Source organism: Nannospalax galili, unplaced genomic scaffold, assembly GCF_000622305.1.
Source record: "Nannospalax galili isolate Female #2095 unplaced genomic scaffold, S.galili_v1.0 scaffold498, whole genome shotgun sequence".
Classification (NCBI taxonomy): domain Eukaryota; kingdom Metazoa; phylum Chordata; class Mammalia; order Rodentia; family Spalacidae; genus Nannospalax; species Nannospalax galili.
In genome coordinates this window covers 1,069,025-1,091,212 of record NW_008342032.1, presented here as the reverse complement: position 1 = coordinate 1,091,212, position 22,188 = coordinate 1,069,025, and the positions used below count along the sequence as shown (strand labels likewise).

The window sequence follows — 22,188 nt, the reverse complement described above, 5'->3', positions numbered from 1 at the left end:
CTCCTAAAATAACTCTAGATAGGCTCACTAGATTCACCAGAAGGGCAAGTAGTGGGGAATGGCTGGGGTGCCGACTACACAGCAGACAGTAGCAGGGATATCAGTGTATAAGGGCTCTAGTGGGGGGAGGGAGGCTATGGGAGGGTGCTACCTGGGAAGTGGGTCTGTAAAATAATTCTTCAAAGCATAAAAATTTGGTCCTTAATAATTAGTAGATATGAAAAATATTATCATTGAAATCTATGTGACGACTTTATATCCATGCTCAGATGCCAAGGAGCTCAGAAAGCAACCAACTGTCACTAGTAAAATCAGATATATAGAGATTAGAAACACATGTGCAAACATCTTAATGTCAGTTGCATTAAAAATGAATTTTTCTGTATGAAACTGTGTATTTTAATAATGAAATGGAGATCTTTTTTAAAGGTTAAAACCTCATTTAATTTTATGTCTTATAGGGTTTATACAGAGTACAATATTGTATAACCGTATTAATTCAATGTAAACCTAAAAACTTACAGCTAATTTTGAAACAGATGCATCTTAGCTCAGGCAATTGTTATTGAATATGTCAATGCTGTTGTAATGAAATGCTTCTTCTAAGTATGTGGTTATTAAATAAATAATTTTAAAAAAGAACCAATAAATAAAACAAGGAACTCTAGAAAAAAAAATAAAGGAGATACAGGACTTGCAAGATGTCTTCATAGGTAAATGCACTGGCCACCAAGTCTGACAACCTGAGATCAATACCTGGGATGCACATGGTGAAAGGAGAGAATCACTCTTCTAACTTTCACATGCACCAAGTGGCACACTTCTAAGAAAGGATCAGCACTGACAGGTCAGCAGTGATGTCCCTTTCACAACATCAACCTGATCTAAGTATTCTTCCTCAAAAAGAATGTCAATACATTTCCTCATCACTGGGACCTGAAGTTCGAACCTGCATGACAGCTGAGTGAGGAGTGAGGACTTTGTCAAGTAACCCCTGGTGTTTTGGGACCTTTCTCATTTCCATGATTATGATGGCTGCCTGAAAACAGTTTGTGGTCTTCCCAAAGTCCAAGTCTAGCGGTCCTGAATTCACCAGGTACTTTTTGAACTGTACAAATTGTTGCTTACATTAATGTCTTGAAACACTGACCAACATTTTGAGGGATTCTCAGAACCACAAGTCTGCTTTGTCATGCTTGCTTTGTCATTGTCATGTGCTATTCTGATGCACAAGTCTCCTGGCCAGCATCCTTACAAAGAACTCCTGAAACATATCTTTGTCCTCTAGGTATTTGAGGATGATCATCATTTGTTTGAGGTATTTTCTAGTGCTGCCTCTTCTGAATTCTTGGAACTTCTCTTCCATAAGCAGTTACAATATCAAGTCAGCAACCCAGGGGATTTACTGGATGCATGGACTATTTTGGTAACTGTATTGCTACTTATGAAACAACCAGAAGCCTTGAAGTGCAGCCATGAAGTCAGCAGGGCATGTAATTATGAATATCCAGACTCCGTATGCACACTTGGAGGTCATTTAAAAGAGCTTCTTCACACTTCCAAATTGATACAATTAATAACCTTATTATGAATGTGGGTCTTCATCAATTTTTTCATCAATTTTCCTAAGTCATCCTGAATTCTCGATACACGTGGCCCAAGGCTTCATTTTTATTAGCATCCAATAAAATCTGAAACTATGTATGGAAAATTTACAAATGTGTTTTGTTCACATTTCCATGCTAATTCAACTTGTATGCTTTTATGAAGGTAAACCCAAACTCTGCTGTTCCTCAAGTAGATGATACTCTGCCTTTTCCATATATGTACATTAACTGGGTTCTGCTGCAAGAATTCAATACTCTCTCTCCCTCTCTCTCTAGTATAAAATATCTGTGTCAGCTAAAATTTGATATTCAAAGATTTTTTATATACCAATAATGCAAATCTATCACCTTCATTTAGTCTTAATTTCATATAAGATTATACAATGCTTCTATCAGTCTTTAATTTATAACTTCACCATTTCTTTCCTCATCAATTGGTTTTAAAACAGCATTCATTACTTGTTTATTCAATGACCTTTAAGACAATCTCCCCAAGACACCAATGCAAGTGAATAGTTTTTTGTCCTTCATCATATTCCTGATGGACCCACTGTGTATTGAGGTAGGCACAGATTCCATTCAGTACTTTGCTGGAGAACCAGAACTCCTCCCATTGCTAAGTACAGAACTTCATTACACCCTCATCCATCAGGTCTTCTCATCACTTGAGTTTTTTTTTCAAGATTCTTAAAATAATCCCTTAAATTCCTTGTATAATTCCAAGCCAGCAAAATAAGCTCCCCCAGGTAGCTGCCTCTTTTTTTTTTTTTTTAACTTGGAGGGAGTCTCTACAATTGTCCCCTCTCACTTGTCCATACTCGGCAGCACTGATGTATTAGTACACCAGTTATAAACATGAATATAGTGGTCGATTCATCTGGAATTTGCCACACTTTGTCTGGTGTATATTTGCTTCATCCCTGCTCTGAAGTTGTCTCAGGTCTGGGCAATACTGATCTGCTTTATTCCATGAGAATCCCGACTCCTTTGTAAACAACGTTCTGTATTCATTCAGTGCAGCAATCTTTGTTCAAGACACAGTCAATTCTCCATTAGTTGAAAATATACAGTATCATTCCAAATTTATTCACTACAGTTCACAAAGTGTGGAGAGTGATACAGCATTGCAGGCAAACTGTCATAAAGTGCCTGGAGCACAGAAGCTTGAAAACAGTTGCCACCATCACCCAACTAGCCATGGTCCTCAGGCCAGCAGCCTGTATGCCATCTCAGATAAAGAATTTATATGTGAATTCAAAGTAAGATTCAGATGTAGAGAGCAAAATGAAGCTATTATTTGCTCAGATATGAGCCTAACTGGCAGTAATCTATCTTTGGAGATTAACCAGTGATTCCCACAATTACATGAAAATGAAAGCTGGCATATAAGGGAAGGTTGATGATCAGCCCAAACGGTCTCTGGTTTGCAAATGCTCATACCAGGAAAGAGTTTTATTTAAAAGAGCTGACTAGAAACTGCTGCTGTTAGTCATCAGAATCAAAATCTGCAAGACTTAAAGAAAGAAAAACCAACGTGAACTCCAACATGGTTGTATTTGATTACCATTTGTCCTCAAAACTCTTGTGCAATACCTGCATTCAGAGACGCTTCCAGAAAAGCACAAAAGATGCAGGACTTGGAGGCAAAACAAAAAAGCATTCATTCCTTAGGAAAAACAGAAACAAGCACTGACTTTATTTTTTCAGTTCTTCATAAGTAGAGTATGTCCAGTTGTACTGTAATCTTAAATAAGCTTAACTATGAATTGTATTTAAAATAAAATCAAAGCAAGAAAAAAATTATGGAGCACTTGGGGGATGGTGTCAGACTGCATTCTGTCATTTTAAATTTTCACACTAAGGCACCTACATCAGGAAATGTGTGACTGCTGGATCCAGATTCCTGAAGGAAGGTATAACATTTCCTTCATGGAAAATGTTTAAGGAAAAAAGTTAACTGACTTTTTCAATTATTTGGACTTATTTTTCCCCAAAAGAGGTGGCTTAATAGAGCATATTCTAGATTTGTGACTTTATTTTATTATCTGCTTCCAGAAACAATATTAAATATTATTGAGAGTCTCTTTAATACGTTGACATATTCTGTACCAAGCAGAAAATGCAAGCCCTTAAACCACAGCAACATAAACTAGTTTTAAGGGATTCAAAAATTGTTTCTACAAAGACTAAGTGAGGTGGATAGATGATAAACCACCCAGATAATTCAGACAAAAACATCTCTAGCTTTTGAAAGGGAAGTTATAAAAGGCTCCAGATAAGCTATTTTCTTATTATCCATACACCTATACAAGCCTACATTGTACTTTGTGTACATATAAAGCAAAAGTCTTTTCGCTGAGTAATAACTGTCTGAGAGTTAAAGAGTTTTACAGCTTACAAAATACTTTCATGTATAGCATCATACAATAACAACACTAAATATTCAAGGTATAGAACTGTATCAATAAAAATGATCCTGAAAAATTCGGAAAATCATAGTATAAATTCTGATCTGGGAGGACACTTGTAACCATAAGCCCAAATCTACTACCTTTCTTTTATTTTAAAAGTATTTTGCACCGGGTGTGGTGGCACACGCCTTTAATCCCAGCACTTGGGAGGCAGAGGCAGGTGGATCTCTGTGAGTTCAAGGCCAGCCTGGTCTACATAGTGAGTTCCAGGACAACTGGGGCTACAGGGAGACCATGTCTCAAAAAGACCAAAAAAAGTCTTTTTTTATATTTATTTTATATGTATGAGTGTATCATCTGCATATATGTAAGTATACCCATGTTGTAAAATGCCTGTGGAGGTCAGAAGAGGACATTGGGACCCCCTAGAACTGGAGTTACAGATGATTCTTAGCCATCATATGGGTGCTGGGAATCAAACCTCGGTCCTCTGCAAGAGTAGCCAGTGCTCTTAACTGCTGAGCCATCTCTTCAGGCCCCCAAAATTCATTACTTTCAACATAAAGAATAGGGTTCAAACTTTGCCAGTGAGAGCTGCAGCAGTGAATCATCCCCTATTCTCTTTGCAGTCTATCATCTCTGGAGGGCAAGCTCCTTGTAACAAGGATGCCACCTGTTTTCTACCACATTATCCTCATGTCTAGTACAGTATCTGCAAACACATTAATACTCAATACACATATTACAATTAATCTCTGCAAACACTTAAGCTGCTTTTAACATAGAGATACCTAATATTTCCTTAAATCTGATTTCAGGTTCATGATTTTAGAGTCAATGTAATATACTAAAAAATTAATCACTCAAAGATTCATAAAAATAAATCTGTATTTACATTTATATTAACATTCAAACCACTGTAATGTAGCAAAAATTGTAATTATTTTTTCACATTCATCAGTAGAGTAAAAAAATTTTGTACAAGATACTGTCTTATAACTTTTAAAAGTTATAAACTGACAAAGATGTATTAAATTATATACCACTTCGACAAGAATGTCAATATAATTTCAAATATAAAATTATATTGTGATAAAAATAATTTCAAGCAATTATTTTCAAGTAATTATTTTCAATATCTAGTCATTTTTTTCTATTTTGCAAAATCCTAATGTGTCAACACAGCACATTTTTACTACTATAGGACTTATTTTTTTTGAAGGGCTGTGAGAGAACAACTATGGTATGTGCTGTGGTTTGGACTTTAAATGTCCTTCAGAGATCCATGTATTAAAGGCTGGGTCACCAGTTTGTGGTACTGCTGTGAGGGGGCAAACCTTCAGGAGGTGTGGCCTACTGGAAGCAGGTTAAGTTATTGGAGACATCTCTCTGAAGTGAGCATTGGGTTCCTGGCTCCTGCTTTGGTTTCTGTTTACTCAGCCCCAGAAGAGGAACAATTTTGCTCCACCGTGGACTTACTACCTGTCATGTCATGACGCTCTGCTTGGTCAGAGACCAAAGCAACAGAGATATCAAATAGAAACCTGCAAGACTGAGCCAAATAAATTTTCCTTCTTCAAATTTATTTTCTCAGAAACAATTTATTTTCTAGGGTATTTTTTCATAAAAATGGAAAGTTAGCACAATATACTATGCTGTCATACAAATAAGATCACGTTCTCTACAAAGATCAATGACAAACAACTGTACTATACACTACTACAGAGGAGTCTAGAACAGCAGTTGTGGTATGCAAAGTGAACATTCTCTAAAATAAGGCATCCTTCATGAAGAATTACAGCATACTTTGTCAACAAGCATGTAAAGACTAAGACACCCAGACAACCGCAGTGCTTCCAAAGTGATGCTGCTCTGAAGACTGCTGCTCCCACCTTTGTAATCATCTAGAAAAGTCCTTTCTGGGTTTTCTTTAATGCATGCAGGGTATTCTTTTGGATATCTCCAATCATATTCTAATCTTCTTCCTTTAAAAGTGGAAAATAGTCTCAGAGAGTGGAAAATTATTCAGACCAAGACAAGTACGTGTCCATCTCAGTGTGTGATGACAGTGGTACTTGGAGGAATTTTTTGAGTGGCCCCCAAATCCCAAATCCACTCTTAAAAAATCTAAGAACATTTGGACAGGGAAGGATTGATGCACTCAAGTAGCTGTGGATGCTTGCACAAGACCTGAAAAGAGCTGCACAAGATCAAGTCGGTCAGCATCCTAGCATGGACCAGAGAGCTGCTCACAAGCTCCCACTTGAGCTGAGGAACTATTGACAGTTGATGGCTGCCAGGGAAAGGGGAGCCTGTTTTCTTCAGGGGTGTAGTCCCTGGTAGGTGAACTATGTTCCTGTGGATGACACCACAACTATTTTTATATGAGCAGCACAAATTGGACTCAGTAGATTATTAAAAAAATAAAAAATATGAATTGGGGGGCTGAATCTGGGAGAAGTTAGGGGGAGAACTGGTGGGCAAATATGACCAAAATATACTATATGCATGTATGAAATTCTCAAAGAATATATTTTCTTAAAAACAAAAAGAATGTATTTTTTATTTATTATTTTTATTTTAGGTGTATGAGTGTATTGCCTGCATGTATGTAAGTGCATCTTTGTCATGCAATGTCAGTGGAGTCAGAAGAAGGCGTTGGATTTCCCTGGATCTGGAGTTATGGACAGTTAGCCACCATGTGGGTGCTAGGAATCGAACCTGGGTCCTCTGCAAGAGCAGCCAGTGCCCTTAACAACTGAGACAACTCTCTACCCCCAAAAATGTATTTTGAGAATTGTAGAACAAGTGCAAGTTTCCTAAAACAATAGTTTGGTAAATTTAGTATAAATAATTGAAAATTTAAATCTTTCCTATATAAATATAATTTCTTCACATGACAAACTTTAATCTGGTTCTGTGTGTGGTAATTTGCTAGACAGAAAGATAATTTGTTACCTCAAATCAGAAACCGAGTTTTGAAAAACCCAGGTTTATTTGTGTTTGAGACAGGATCTAATGTAGCCTAGGTGGTGTTGAGCTGGCTGAGGCCAGTCCTCTGCTTTCACCAGTGGAGTGGCTGGGATTAGAGGCCTGTATGCCTTCACCTCCCCAGTGTAGAAGGTGCTGAAGATTGAACCCATGGCCACTCACATACTAGACCAGCACTTCACCCACTGAGCTATATGCACAGCAAAATCCCAGGTTTCTATGTCAGCATGATCACATCCTGATACAATTTTGTCATATTAAGGAGTTCATAAACTCCTTCCTGCCAAAAGGATGCAATTTGCACCAGTTTTCATACGTGATAAAGCTGCTGACTGAAAACTATAGCCTGGAAATTTCTAAAATTAATGGAGAAAATAATTCAAACTTTGTGTGTTTCAGAATGGAATATAAATCAATACATAAATTGAATTCTCTAAACATTTTCTAAGTTCCAACTAAAAGTTCAATACTTTAAAAAACCATAACACTACAAAGATAATAGAAAGGAGCACTGCGTCTGCATACATCTATTAATCCCTTTCCATTCTATGTAATTCATTCCCTTTGTGTTATTTTGACAGATATTGGCTCTTCTCAATGAAAATGGCAACTTGACATGACTTAAAATTAAATGCTGAGACAGGATGAAGCACACCCTTGAATTCCTACACATCCTTTTCTATTAGCATTGTTTCACGCAAAGAACCTATAGCATCTGACATATTCAACCTCTTTGGCCTTCAACAAACAGCCACAGGATAAAAAGTAGAGGAATTTTTCTGGAAGGTTCCAACAATTATACTTGAGAACACATTGTACTAGATTGCATTAGAAAGTCAGGAAATTGGGGCTAGATGATCAGTGCTTTAAAAAATATTTCTCACCTCCTTTATTTAGTTTGAGAAGAAAGCTGCCTTAATATCAGGTCCTTCTTTAGCTTTTAAAGTTAAGCCTCTATTCTTGTCAGGTCCAGATCCAGGTCAAACTGACCCTTAAAGCATAAAATTCTTGTTGTGCTACAAACCAATGAAATCTACAAACAAGGATTTCCTGCCTTTGATATCTATTTGAGGATCTTTAAAGAGAAAGTAGCCTCCCTCTGGTGTGAATGTGCTACAGTGGGATTGGGAGGAATGGGGAGTATTAAATGGTATCCTTCATAGCTCACTCCAAAGATTCTCCAGGAAGCAGGTGAAACAGGGAGAGATACCTTTGCATTTTGCTTGAAATTCTAGTTATCATCCTGTCAGATTCAACTGAGTTTCTACTTAATGACATGCTTGATTAAAGAGATCCCTGTAATCTAAAAAGTCTCGGATTTAGTGAATGAACACTACCACTCATAATAAAGGACAATCCTTTCTAAGTCCTTGGAACTAATGTCTTGTAATCAGTTCTGAAAGCCTCAGGAGGCTGAATGGAAGTATGGCTTTTTGGAGACGCAGAAATAAGTTTTGATGAGAAGAAAAGGATGCCTGAGCTGCTAAGAGCAAGACTCGGGTAAAGGATCACAGACTTCCCTTTTTGAACTATTGTAGATTCATTAAGCACACCTGAAAAAATAGTCCTGTTTGCCTTCACTTCACCTATGAAGACAGTGTGCAAATCTTCCGCACATCACAATTCTAGAACTAACTTTTTATTTTGTCAAAGTAAAGCCACACTTGGTCAGACATTAATGGCCTCATGAAGCCTGTGCATGGAACAGAAAAGGTTAAATGATTAATTTGCCAAATTCAATTGCTAGGAAAAGATGAGGCTATTCCAGTCAATATAAATCAGCTATGCATTTAGAAACTATTATCAGGAGCCCTAGACAGCACTGCATGATGGTCTGCAAACCACAAGTGATGTCAAAGCTGTGAGGCTGCAGTGCTGCCAGAGGCTCTAGCACTGATAATAGATGCTAGAATTACTGCTGAAGAAGCATATTTAATTTCGAAGGGCCTCAAGAGCAGTAAAGGCCTTGGAAGGTTCCCCCGGAGTTTTATAAGAAATAAGATAAGCAGCATCTTCAAATGTAATCACAAATTATAATAAAAATTCTCTGGCCTCTCACAGGACTTTCGAGTACATCTCCCTAGGATGATACACAATCAATTCTTGCTAGGCCTGGTGGCACAGGCCTGTAATCTCAGCTACTTAGGAGGTTGAGGCAGGAGAATTGCAAGTTCAGGGACAGACTGGCAATTTAAAAAGAAACAAGAGTAGGGACAGAGTACAGCAGTGGAGGACTTGTCTAGGATAGTGAGGTCCTATGTTCAATGCCCAGGTAAGGGGAAAAAAAAGTTAAACACAAAAACCATTCCTTTCTTAATTACCAAAGATGAAGACAAGGCAGAGCCAAATTTAGGCAACATCAAAAAGTGACAAATCCATAGTGTGATGGCTAATCCTGGGTGTCAACTTGACTGGATCTGGGATTAACTGATATGAGACAGATATTCCTGATTGGATCATCTGAAGCTGGAAGACACACCATAAATGTGGGTGTTACCTTCTGATGGCAGCCCGTATAAAACGCCATGGCAGAGGAGAACTTTTTTTTTTTTTTTTTTTTTTGCTTTTTGCTGCTTGCTTCTCTCTCTCTGGTGAGTTCTTCTTGCTGCTGTAGACTGAAGACTAGCCAATCTTTTGGAATTCATCAGATCTTCAGTGCCAGATTGGCACTACTGAGACATCCAGCTTCGTGGACTGAGCGACTATGGAGTCTCAACCTCTCCAGTGTGGTGCAGCCATTGTTGGACTACTTGGACTCTATCTTGTGAGCTAAGCTGATAAATCCCTATACATATATATTCATTCTACTGGTTCTGATTCTTTGGAGAATCCTGGCTAATACAGATTGTGGTACCAGGAGTAGTTCTCCAGAAACAGAATTGAAAGGATGAATTTCTTTAATGGGCTTGTTGGTATCTGGAGCAGGCTCTCCGACTCAGTGTCTTCAGGTAGCGTGAAGAGCACTGAGAACCCATGGTGTAGACTATTTGAAACAATTATGGAAATAAATGCATTTGAATCTTCTAACTCACCTCTTGTAAAGAGCAAGGAATTTAGTGACTCTATACATAAAACATTTGTCAATTTGTGGAAAAATAAGAAAAATAGTGATGCTGTCCTCCAGAAGGCAGTGTATGCTTTGAGTCAGCATCCAATATATGGTACAGTTTCTCCTATAGCCAGGATTCACTGGTCCAGGAATTAAGGGGTGGAAATGGGAATGATTCCACTCACTATCACCCCTGGTGACCCACTAGGAAAATTTTTACTTCCAGTACCTTTGACTTTACACTCTACTGGCTTGAATGTTTTGGTTTCAGAGGAGGGAGTGCTTCTGCCAGGAGAGACAACAAACATTCCATTGAACTGGAAGCTAAGACTTCCCCCTGGACACTTTGGGCTTCTGATGCCCTTAAGTAAAGCTAAGAAAGGAATAACAGTATTAGGAGGGGTGATTGACCCAGACTACCAGGGGGAAATTGGACTGGTTTTCCACAATGGAGGTAATGAAGATTATATCTGGAAGGCAGGAGACTCCTTAGGGTGACTTTTGGTGTTACCATGTCCTGTGATTAAGGTCAATGGGAAACTGCAACAACCCAATCCAGACAGGACAACAAATGGCCCATACCCCTCAGTGATGAAAGTATGGGTCACTCCTCCAGGGAAAGAGCCAAGACCTGGAGAGAGCTTGAAGGAGATGGTGGAGGAAATACAGAATGGGTAGTAGGATATTTGTGTTATTCTTTTTTGAATGTGTAATTGAGATAAGTGTTAAGTGGTTAAGTGTTATGAACCTATATGATCATATTGGTTATGAGACACTAAAGAACTAAGCTTTCCTCAAAGACCTTATCACCTACTCTAAGATATATAATGCATTGATCATTGTATGATGGGATAGTCATATCATGTTAGGTGAAATTATGACCTCAACATTGTTTTCATTTGAAAATTAAGCATGACATAGAGAGATGCTATTGGGTGTCAAGATGACAATGGGTGGATGTGTGATGGCTAATCCTGGGTGTCAACTTGACTGGATCTGGGATTAACTGAAATGAGAGAGATCTTCTTAATTGGATCATCTGAAGCTGGAAGACACACCCTAAATGTGGGTGTTACCTTCTGATGGCAGCCGGTATAAAAGGCCAAGGCAGAGGAGAACTTTTTTTTTTTTTTTTTTTGTTTTTGTGTTTTGTTTTTTGGCTTTTTGCTGCTTGCCTTCTCTCTCACTGGTGAGTTCGTCTTGCTGCTGTAGACTGAAGACTAGCTGATATTTTGGAAATTGTCAGACCTTCAGCACCAGATTGGGACTACTGAGACATCCAGCCCCGTGTACTGAGTAACTACGGATTCTCTGCCTCTCCAGTGTGGTGCAGCCATTGTTGGACTACTTGGACTCTATCTTGTGAGCTAAGCTGATAAATACCTATACATATATACTCATTCTACCGGTTCTGTTTCTTTGGAGAACCCTGACTAATACATATAGGAACCATTTTTGGAAAGTGCATTTAAAAAGAGATAGGCTTATTTACACTGATCTAACCTATGCTCCACTTCCTACCATTCCTGGTGTTCTCACATATCAATTAAACAGCCTTCTGCTCAAAGTTTCCATCCAAACCCATCACATTATTTGCTGCTGCTGATGCACCAGTCTCTTCCTTCAGCCCTTCTTTCAGGCTTTACATGAGAAATGGGATATGGAAAGGATGGTCTTGTATTGAAGACAAAGTTTTGAGTTGATTTTTAAAAACCAAAATTAAGATGATGTGCCATTTGTGTCAGAATGCAGAACTGGTGATCCATCTGCATACCTGTGAGGCCCTGGGATGTAACCAGCCCCCTTGTCCCTTAAGGACAACAGTGCTCTGCCCAAAGAAGTCTGGTAGCTCTTAGTAAGTAGAGTGCTATTGTCACCAAGACAGTTTCATTCAGTAGCTGCTTAATAAAAATAATACTCCAGGGTGTGCCTGTGCCCTTAGCAGCTTCTCTGAATTTCATGTCCCTGTGCCGCAGGTCTGTTTTATTAATAGAAGCCCCTTTCTTTGTTGGGGCCATTTTTCTGAACTCATTGATTTTCTGATATTTAGCACCATGATTTATATTTTCCATATAGTAGGTCACTAAAATGTTCCCTTATCTTATTCCAAAAGTTTTTTTTTTTTTTTTTTTGATCTTTTTGAGACAGGGTCTCCCTGTAGCCCCAGCTGTCCTGGAACTCACTATGTAGACCAGGCTGGCCTTGAACTCACAAAGATCCGCCTGCCTCTGCCTCCCAAGTGCTGGGATTAAAGACATGTGCCACCATGCCTGGCCAGGACAAGATTTTTAATAAATTAAAGGCTGTAATGAAAATGGAAAAGTAACAACACAGAGTCAAAAGAGTTGACAACTTAGTTCCCAGGAACTTCATTATGTCAAAACACATCATTCTTCATCACTTTCTACAATAATGGATTATCTGTATCTAATTGAAATCATAATGTTAGACTTGGATATTTCTGAAAAAAAATCCATATATACTTTAATTAATTAGAAATTTATTACTGTTATTTTTATTTTACGTGTATGGGTGTACTGCCTGCATGTAGGTAGATGCACCTGTGTTGTGCAATGCCTGTGGAGGTCAGAAGAGGGTGTCGGATCCCCTGGAACTGGAGTTATAGATGGTTGTTAGCCACCATGTGGGTTCTGGGAGTTGAACCTGGGTCCTCTGCAAGAGCAGCCGGTGCTCTTAACTGCTGAGCCATCTCTCCAGCCTCTAATTAGAAATTTTAAGTAAACAACTTCTTTATCAATATCACTAGTGAATGATAACAATTAGCCAAAATTATTATTCTGAGGTATTCTGAGCACTCAAATCACTTAATCATTTATTGAACAAATACATTTTTTCACATTTATTTATGTATCTATTTATTGGCGGGGCATGTTATGGCACGTATGTTGGATTGCTTTGGTTGTCAACTTGACACAAACATAGTGACCTACAAAACCACAAATTTATTGTCTTACAGTTCTAGAAGTCAGAAGTCTGAATTAGATCTTTCAAGAATAAAATCATGGCCCACATAGCTGTACTTTGTCTGATGCTCTTTGGAAGACAGCATTTTTCCCTTTTTGGCTTCTAAAGGTAGCCTGTATTTCTTGGCTAGTGGCCCTTCTTACTTCAAAGCTAGCAAACTTCTCACTATGAGCTTTGCTATTTTATTTTAGTCTGTTAAACAAGGATTTATTTCAGGTTTTTTTTTTTTAACAGCTTTAACATATTCAAAAACAATTTCCAGAGCAAAAATACATCTCTTTCAAAAGAGGCTGTAAATTTTTAGGTTCACATTTGAATTAACACAGTTATACAATATTGAACTCAGTATAAACCCTATAAGACATAAAATTGAATGAGGTTTTAACCTTTAAAAAAGATCTCCATTTCATTTTAAAATATGCTGTTTCTTACAGAAAGATTCATTTTTAATGCTACTAACGCTTAGATGTTTGCACATGTGTTTCTAATCTCGATGTATCTGGTTATTACTAGTCACAGAGGGTTACACTCAGATCCTTGGCACCTGAGTATGGATATAAAGTCATCAGGTAGATTTCAGTGGTAATGTTTATCACCTCTACTAATTAACATGAAGTAAATTTTTATGCTTCTTCCTCAAATATAACTCATTTTTTAAATTTATTGTTTTTGTGTGTATATCATACAGAACATCCCAAACAATCTTATTCAACTATATACCCACATTCCAAATGACACTCTCCCATAGCCTCCCCCCACCACTGGAGCCCATATACTCTGTCATCCCTGTTACTGTGCACTGTGCTGTTGGCGCCCCCAGCCGTTCCCCACTGCTTGTCCATTTGCTGAATCTAGTCAACCTATCTAGAGATCCTTGTTTTAGGAAGATCAGCTCTTTGTCATCTAGCAGCAATCAGTTGTCAATATTCCTGTAGATAAGATTGGGGTCTGCTGTTCATTTTCCCAGTTCTATACTGGGTTACTGTCTGGGAGTCTCTTGGGCCACCCTGACCAACAACTCAAAGGAAGGTATCGCCTATCTGGCATTGTTTCTTGTCATGCAGCCTTTAGCTACACACATGGACTCTTAAAAATTATATTGACCCCTTTAATCTTTGGTTATACTTTCCTTTTGGGTGTTTTAGACCCTAAAATTGGACCAGATAAACCGATTTAGTTTTACTCTTAAGGTCATTTGATGATCCGTTCCTCAGGGGTCACATGGGCTTGGGAAGAGCCCCTAACTTCTTTCTTTTACCAGTTCCGCCTAAGTGAAGATAAGTCAAAGGTCCTGATCAACCATGGCTGGCTTCACTTGGAAGCATGGAGGAAATGATTCCTCTGCGTTGACCCTCCTCTTTGTAGACTGGACACTGGTTCGAGTCCATTTGCTGGAGTCTCCATGGCCTCCTTGATCAAGAGGACAGGTGACTCACTGCAGTTACAGAACATTCTGAGAGATGCTCATAATCCCCTGGAACTTAGTCAACCTAAGAGGGCAAGGAGCAAAAACTGTCCTTTATGTCCCTCTCAGCAAATTAGTATATGCCTCAAAGTATGGATGTTAAACCTCCAAGAAGGTTAGTTCCACCAGTCTGGTACTTTTAATTACCATGTGCCATGTAGATCAAGCTTGAGAAAAGACCAAACATTCTAAAAAAAAACCTTGCCTAGACATATATTTCTTGATCTACTTTTATGTATAATTTGTCAGTAGGTTGTTGGGCTAATATGGTTCCCTTTCATTATTTTTTAAAAACTAGCTAGGCATTATTTATCTCTCGCACAGTCTAACCCTTCCACCATGGATTCCCCATTTAAGGTGACCCCATTTTTCCCATCTCTCCCTTATTAATACCCTTCTTCTATGGTCCCATCTCTCCTGGGCTCCTTCTTTCCCTTTATCCCCTAGGTTCCTTGTATAACCTTCCCTTACCCCTCCCCTCAAAATAACCCCATTTTAACCCATAGCTCCCTTATTAACACCTGTTTCCTACTGTTCTCTTTCAGAGTCTTTCTTTTCCTTTACCTCCCTGGTTCTTTTTCATTATCCTGGTTCCTGTAGTTATGTCTTATCAGGATTTGGTACTAGGATCCACATATGAGGGAGAACATATATCGTTTTTTCATTCTGAGTCTGTGTTACTTCACTTAGTATAACAGTTTCTAGTTCCATCCATTTACCAGCATATTTCATGATTTCATCTTTCTTTACTGCTGAGTAAAACTCCATCGTATATATGAACCACATTTTCATTATCCACTCATCGGTTGAGGGACACTTATGTTTCTTCCATCTCTTAGCAATTGTGAAAAGAGCAGCAACAAACATGGATGCACAAGTGTCTCTGCAATAGGATGAGTTCTTTGGGTATATGCCAAGGAGTGGTATAACTGGGTCAAATGGTAGGTTCATTTATAGCTTTTTAAGAGTTCTCCACACTGCTTTCCATAGGGGTTGTACAAGTTTGCAGTCCCCCTAGCAGTGGATGAGTGTTCCCCTTTCCCCACATCCTCTCCAACATTTGGTATCAGTTCTTCTCTTGATCTTAGCCAATCTGACTGGAGTAAGATGAAATCTAAAAGTGGTTTTAATTTTCATTTCCCTAATTACTAGTGATGTCGAACAGCTTTTAAGATGCTTCTTAGTCATCTTTAGTCCTTCTTTTGAGATCTCTGTTGAGCTCCTTAGAGCATCTTTTAATTGGGTCACTTCCTTTCTTGATTCTTTGTTTTTTGAATCCATTGTATATTCTGGATGTTAAATCTCTGTCAGATTGTCACTGGTGAAGATTTTTCTCCAATTCTGTGGGTTTTCTCTTCACTTCTTTGGTTGCTTCTTTTGATGTGCAGAAGCTTTTTAGTTTAATGAGGTCCCATTTGTTGATTCTTGACATTGTTTCCTGAGCAATTGATGGCCGCTTTAGAAAATCCTTTCCTACACCTATATCTTGTAGGTTATTGCCAATGTTTTCTTCTAACAGTTTCAGAGTATCAGGCTTCACATTGAGGTTTTTGATCCATCTGGAGTTGACTTTTGCGTAAGGTAAAAGATACGGGTTTAGGTTCATTCTTTTAAAGGTGGAGATCCAGTTTTTCCAGCACCATTTGCTGAACATGCTGTCTTTCCTCCAATGAATGTTCTTGGCCCCTTTGTCACATATCAGGTTGCCAAAATTGCATGTACTCATATTTGGGTCTTCAATATTGTTCCATTGATCTACAGGTCTATTTTTATGCCAGTACCATGTTGTTTTATGACTACAGTTTAAAATCTGGTATAGTAATTCCCCCAGCATTGCTCTTAGTACTCAGGGTTGCTTTGGCTGTCTGAAGTCTTTGTGCTTTCATATGAATATTAGGATTTTTTTTCCAATTCTGTGAAAAATGTCACGGGAATTTTGCTTGGCATTGCATTGAATCTAAAAATGGCTTTTGGTAGAATGGTCATTTTAACAATATTAATTCTTCCAATCCATGAGCATGGGCGGGGGGTCCTTCCATCTTCTGATGTCTTCCTCGATCTCTTTCTTTAAAGATTTAAAATTTTCATTGTAGAGGTCTTTAATGTCTTTGGTCAGGTTTATTACAACATATGTGTTTTTTTTGCACCCATTGTGAAGGGGAGTGTTTCCATGTACTCTGTCTCTGATTGCTTGTTATTGCTATATAGAAAGGCTACAGACTTTTGTACATTAATTTTGTAACCTGCCACTTTACTGAACATGTTAATAATTTCTAGGAGTCTTCTGGTGGAATTTTTGGCATCCCTTTGATATAATATCATATTGTCTATAAAAAGGGATAATTTGATCTCTTTTTTTTCCAATTATTACTCCTTTAATTTCCTTTTCTTGTCTTATTGCTCTTGCAAGAGTTTCAAGTACTATGTTAAAGAGAAGTAGAGATAGTGGACAGTCTTGCCTGGTTCCTGATTTCAATGGGAATGCTTCCAGTTTTCCTCCATTTAGAATGATGTTGGCTATAGGTCTGTTATATATGGCTTTAAGTATGTTGAGGTATGTTCCCTCAATTCCAATTCCCTCTAGGACTTTGAACATAAATCCATGTTGAATTTTGTCAAAGGCCTTCTGTGCATCTATTGAGATGACCATGTAGTTCCTATCTTTGAGCCCATTTATATGATTTATGACATTTATTGACTTACGTGTCTTGAACCCATTCCTGCATCTCTGGAACAAAGCCCACTTAATCATGGTTGATTATCTTTTGGATGTGTGTCTGTATGCAATTTGCAAGTATCTTGTTGAGAATTTTTGAATCTATGTTAATTATGGATATGGGTCTATAGTTTTCTTTTTTGGTTCTATCTTTACCTGGCTTTGGTATTAGAGTGATGCTGACTTCATAGAAGGAATTTAGAAGTTCTCCATTTCTATCTTTTTGAATAAATTAATCAGAATTGGATGTAGATCTTCTTTAAATGTCTGGTAGAATTCTGCTGTAAATCCATCTGGTCCTGGGCTTTTTTTTTTATTTGGTTGGGTGGTTTTGTATTACTGCTTCAATTTCCTTATGTGTTATGGGTCTGTTTAAGCTGTCGATCTCTTCTTGGTTTAGTTTTGGTGGTTCCCATGCTTTTAGGTACCCGTTCATTTCTTTTAGGTTTTCAAATTTAGGAGCATATATGTTTTAAATTATTCTCTTATAATATTCTGGATCTTTTTGGCATCTGTTGTGATGTTTCCCCTTTCATCTTTGATTTTGTTGATTTGGAGGTGTTCTTTCTTTTTTTGGTTAACTGAGCTAGCAGTCTGTCAATCTTATTTATCTTTTCAAAGAACCAGCTCTTGAATTCATTGATTCTTTGTATTGTTTTCTTTGTTTCTACTTCATTAATTTCTGCTCTGCTTTTCATCAATTTCTTGCTCTGTGTGGCAAGAAACTATAGCAGAAAAGAAAAGAAAGAAAGGAGAGAGAGATAGAGGGAGAGATCCTTGAATTAAGAGAGAGGAAGAGAGAGAGGAAAGCAGACAGGTAGAGGTTAGGGAAAGAGGAAGGGGAGGGAAGAAGGATTTTTGAATTAAGAGAAGGAGAGGGCTAAGTGTGGTGGTGGTGCATGCCTTTAATCCCAGTACTCAGGAGGCAGAGGCAGGTGGATGTCTGTGAGATTGAGGCAACTCTGGTCTACATAGTGAGTTACTAGACAGGAAGACCCTATCTCAAAACAAACAAACAGAAAAGAATTATTATCTATAACTGTATGTTCTGTACTTTCATATGATCTGCAGTGTAGGTTTGTTTATAACAGTATCAACACCAACAGAAGAGCAATTCACTGTGCTACAGAGATTAGTGTGGGTACTCTGCTGGCAGGTGACAGGAACTCTGTAGCTCTGCCATAATCTTATGGGACTGTAGTTGCAAGCCCATCATCAACATAAAGCACTGCTATATAGCACATGACTAATATCAACATTAATATCTGTTAGTTTATTTATTATTTGCTTTTATTTGTGGTGATACATTTGATTGAGCTAATTACATACTGTTTTCAGAGTAACAACTTACTATTTTCTGGTGATATTTTAAATCTATTCTTTTATCAATATTGAAATATATACTATTAACTGTGGTTACTATACAAAGCAATAAATAATTGAAGTCGTTCCTCAGGTCTAACTGAAACTTTGAAAGTTTAATTAGCACCTTTTCTTTTCCATCCCTCTTCCCACCTCTTCCTTCCTATCCTTAGCTTCTGCTCCACCTCCGGCCACTTCTGCCACCATGCCTACCTGTTGTGATGGACTCTTACCCCTTTGGAACCCTGAGCTCAAATAAACTCTTCCTTCTATAAGTTGCTTGAGTCAGTGTTTCCCAGCAACAGAAAAGTAACTAAAACACTCACTGTCCTTGAATTTTGAAAAACCTCTTACCTTACACTTCCAAGTATTGGAATTACAGGTGTACACCACTACACCAGGCCAAACATACTTATTTTAATTCATTTGAATATTCACCCAGAATACTCTGTCGTATGGTTGTTTTATTTTGAGTTTTGTGCAGAGCTGCCATTCAACTTCCCAAAATGCCTGTACTAATTTACATTCCCATCAACAGTTTCGAAGTTTTGAGCAAAAAGAAAAGAACTGGAAGCATCATACTACTTGACTTTAAAATGTATTATAAAGCCATGATAATCAAAAAATGGTACTAGTGTAAAAAGGGACATACTAGCCAATGGATCAGAAGAGAAAGACTAGAAATAAACACAAGGATTTATTGTAAATTGACTTTCAATAAAGATATCAAGAACATGCAATGAAAAAAGTAGAGTTTCTTCAATAAACAGTGCTAGAAAACTGGATACCCACATGCTCATAAATGAAATGGAGTGCTTATCTTAGTTCATAGGTAGAAACCAATTAAAACTGGTTAAAAGACTTAAATGTAATCTGAAGCTATAAAACTCCCAAGACATTTAAACAAAAGTAAGGAAAAGCCCCTGACTTTGGTTTGGGCAATTTCTTGACTAGGACCCCAGCAGCACAGATAACAAAATGACAAGTAAACAAATGAGTTTGCATCAGTTTTAGAAGTGTCTGCACAGCAAAAGAAACTATAGTGAAGAGGCCACTACTGATTGTAATAAGGAACTTTTCAGAGCAGGAAGCATGCCTTCCTTCATCTTTGTGTTTCTAGGCACTAACAGAATGATAGAGTCTACATGTGTGTTAAATGAATGTGCTTTGATAATCTGTTGATCGTGGGTGTTTGGAATAGGAAAATACACAGAAGCTGGTGTGGTGTCATGTGCCTGTTAGCCTAGCACTCAGGATGCTGAGGCAAGAGTATCATGAGTTCAAAGTCCATCTGGGCTACATAGTAAGGCTCTCCCTCCAAAATCTAACAACTAACTAACTAACTAACTAACCAACTATATATAATGTGTGAATATATATTTGTCACAATTTAAAAGTGAATACAACTTGTTATCTCATGAGGATTAGTGAAAGTAATTCTTAAATCTTTTAGGTGATCTTTTCAATGAACTAATACAGGCATTGTGCTAGTGATACTGACTCCTCAAATATTTTGATCTCTAATGCTTCTTCTACAATTGAAGCTTTTCATCAGAGTGTAGTAAGTACATTGTTTGTTCTTAAGAGTCAGCTATTCAAATCCTGACTGGTGAGAAAAGAGAGATAGATCTGGGGCCATAAGTGAAATATACTTGGAAAATAATGAGAATTTTATTTTATGTTTCAAGAACTGAAGTGGAGCCAGATATTGTGGCACACGCTTTAATTCCAGCACTTGGGAGACAGAGGCAGGGCAATCTCTGTGAGACTGAGGCCAACCTGTTCTATATAGCAAGTTCCAGGCCGGCTTGGGCTACATGGGGACCCTCTCTAAACAAACAAACAAACAAAACTGAAATAGAAGTTGCATGAAGAAATATCACAAGTGTTTCAAGGATGCTGTAATTAGGGAGTAGACTGATAAATACATGAACTTAGCTTTGGGAGATATTTTTGGAGTGCCTGCTTTTCATTTCTATGTTGTTGTCTGTAGTAGCTTACTAATAAGGAATTTCCAAAAGTTTTGATGAAATTCACTATAAGCTCCTCAGCAGGTGGAAACTGATGTGATATTTAACATCTGTTAATTAAGCAGCACATGTTATTTATTTAGGTATGGTCTCTGCCCTGAAAACAGAGCAGTGTTGATATGACAAATAAATGAGCTTAGATCAAAGAGAAGCAATTATTTTCAAGCATGTTAATTTATCAGGCCTCAGCTCAGCCCCTTCCTCATAGCTATTGGCAAGTGTTAGAGGGCTGTGAGTCAATGTGTTCTAGTTGAAGAACTTTGAAGATGCGATAAACAAACAGTATTTAAGTAAGAAAGAAAACTTCCCAATTAATCCTTTAAAAGTTTTATTTATTATTATTACTACCATTTTTATTATGATTTCTTTTCTTTTTCTTCTTTTTTTGAGACAGAGTCTCTAACCCAGGCTGACTTGAACTCAGTATGTAGCCAAGACTAGCCTCTGACTCAGAGCAGTCTGCCTGACTCAGCCTGTCAAGTGCTAGGATTAACAGTGTGAGCCACCATGCCTTGCTCATTTTCAATTAACTCTTATTATCATTTTCATTATTGAAATTTCTAATTTCTGAGGTTACAACCAAAGAGTATGCTAGTTATTTGAAATTTGGACTGAAATCTTGAGCTGTAACACTAATGTCCTATACAGGTAACTCTCAAAGGATTTTGTAACTTCAACATGATAGGAAAGCTCCTACATTTGTCAACACTCCTGATCTGGTGGAAAAAATGATCTAGGCATGTGTAATAATAAAAGCTAACAAAGACAGGGCATAGCTCAGTACAGGGTTTACTTAGAATGTGTGTAAGATAACTTATAGAATGAAGAGTTTATTTGAGCTCAGGGTTCCAAAGGGGTAAGAGTCCATTACAACAGGTAGGCATGGTGGCAGAAGTGGCCGGAGGTGGAGCAGAAGCTAAGCTCTCACATCTTAAAGCAGGCACAGGAAACAAGAGAGCAACTGGAGACGTGGCAAGGCTTAAGAACTCTCTAAGTGTGTCCCCAAAGCATGATTCCTCCAGCATAGGCACATCTTCTAAGACCTCCCAAAACAGCACCACCGACTGGGGACAAAATGTCCAAATACTTGGAGCCTATGGGGGACATTTTCATTCAAACCACCACAGTGAGGGATACCTACAAAGAACCTGTATTAAAAAAAAAAAAATCAGTATGTGGAAGAAATAGCTGCACCCATTGTTTATTTCAGTATGATTTACAATAATAAGATACTAAAGCAATACAAGTGTCCATCAAAAATTTCAGGTATAGGAGCTGGAAAGATGGCTCTGTAGTAAAGAACACTGGCTGCTCCAGTAGCATACCCCCAGGTTCGATTTCCAGCACCTATATGGTGGCTAACAATGATCTGTAACTCCAGTTCCAAGGGAATTTGACACACTCTTCCAACCTCCACAGGCATTGTACAACACAGGTGTACTTACATACACAAAGGCAATAATACACTTATGCACATAAAATAAAAATAATAAATAAAATAAATTGAATGGATAAAAGGAATGTTGTATGTACATACATGGAATAGCATATAGTCTTAAAATAAAAAGAGAA

The 22,188-nt window shown here is 37.9% G+C and overlaps 1 protein-coding gene and 1 pseudogene across 4 annotated transcripts in view; both read right to left on the bottom strand.

Annotated features, from left to right (window-relative positions):
• Rnls (renalase, FAD dependent amine oxidase) overlaps positions 1-22,188 on the bottom strand; it is a 349,461-nt gene that overhangs the window by 281,561 nt on the left and 45,712 nt on the right. The window lies entirely within an intron of this gene.
• On the bottom strand, positions 911-2,710 carry LOC115071216 (annotated as a pseudogene).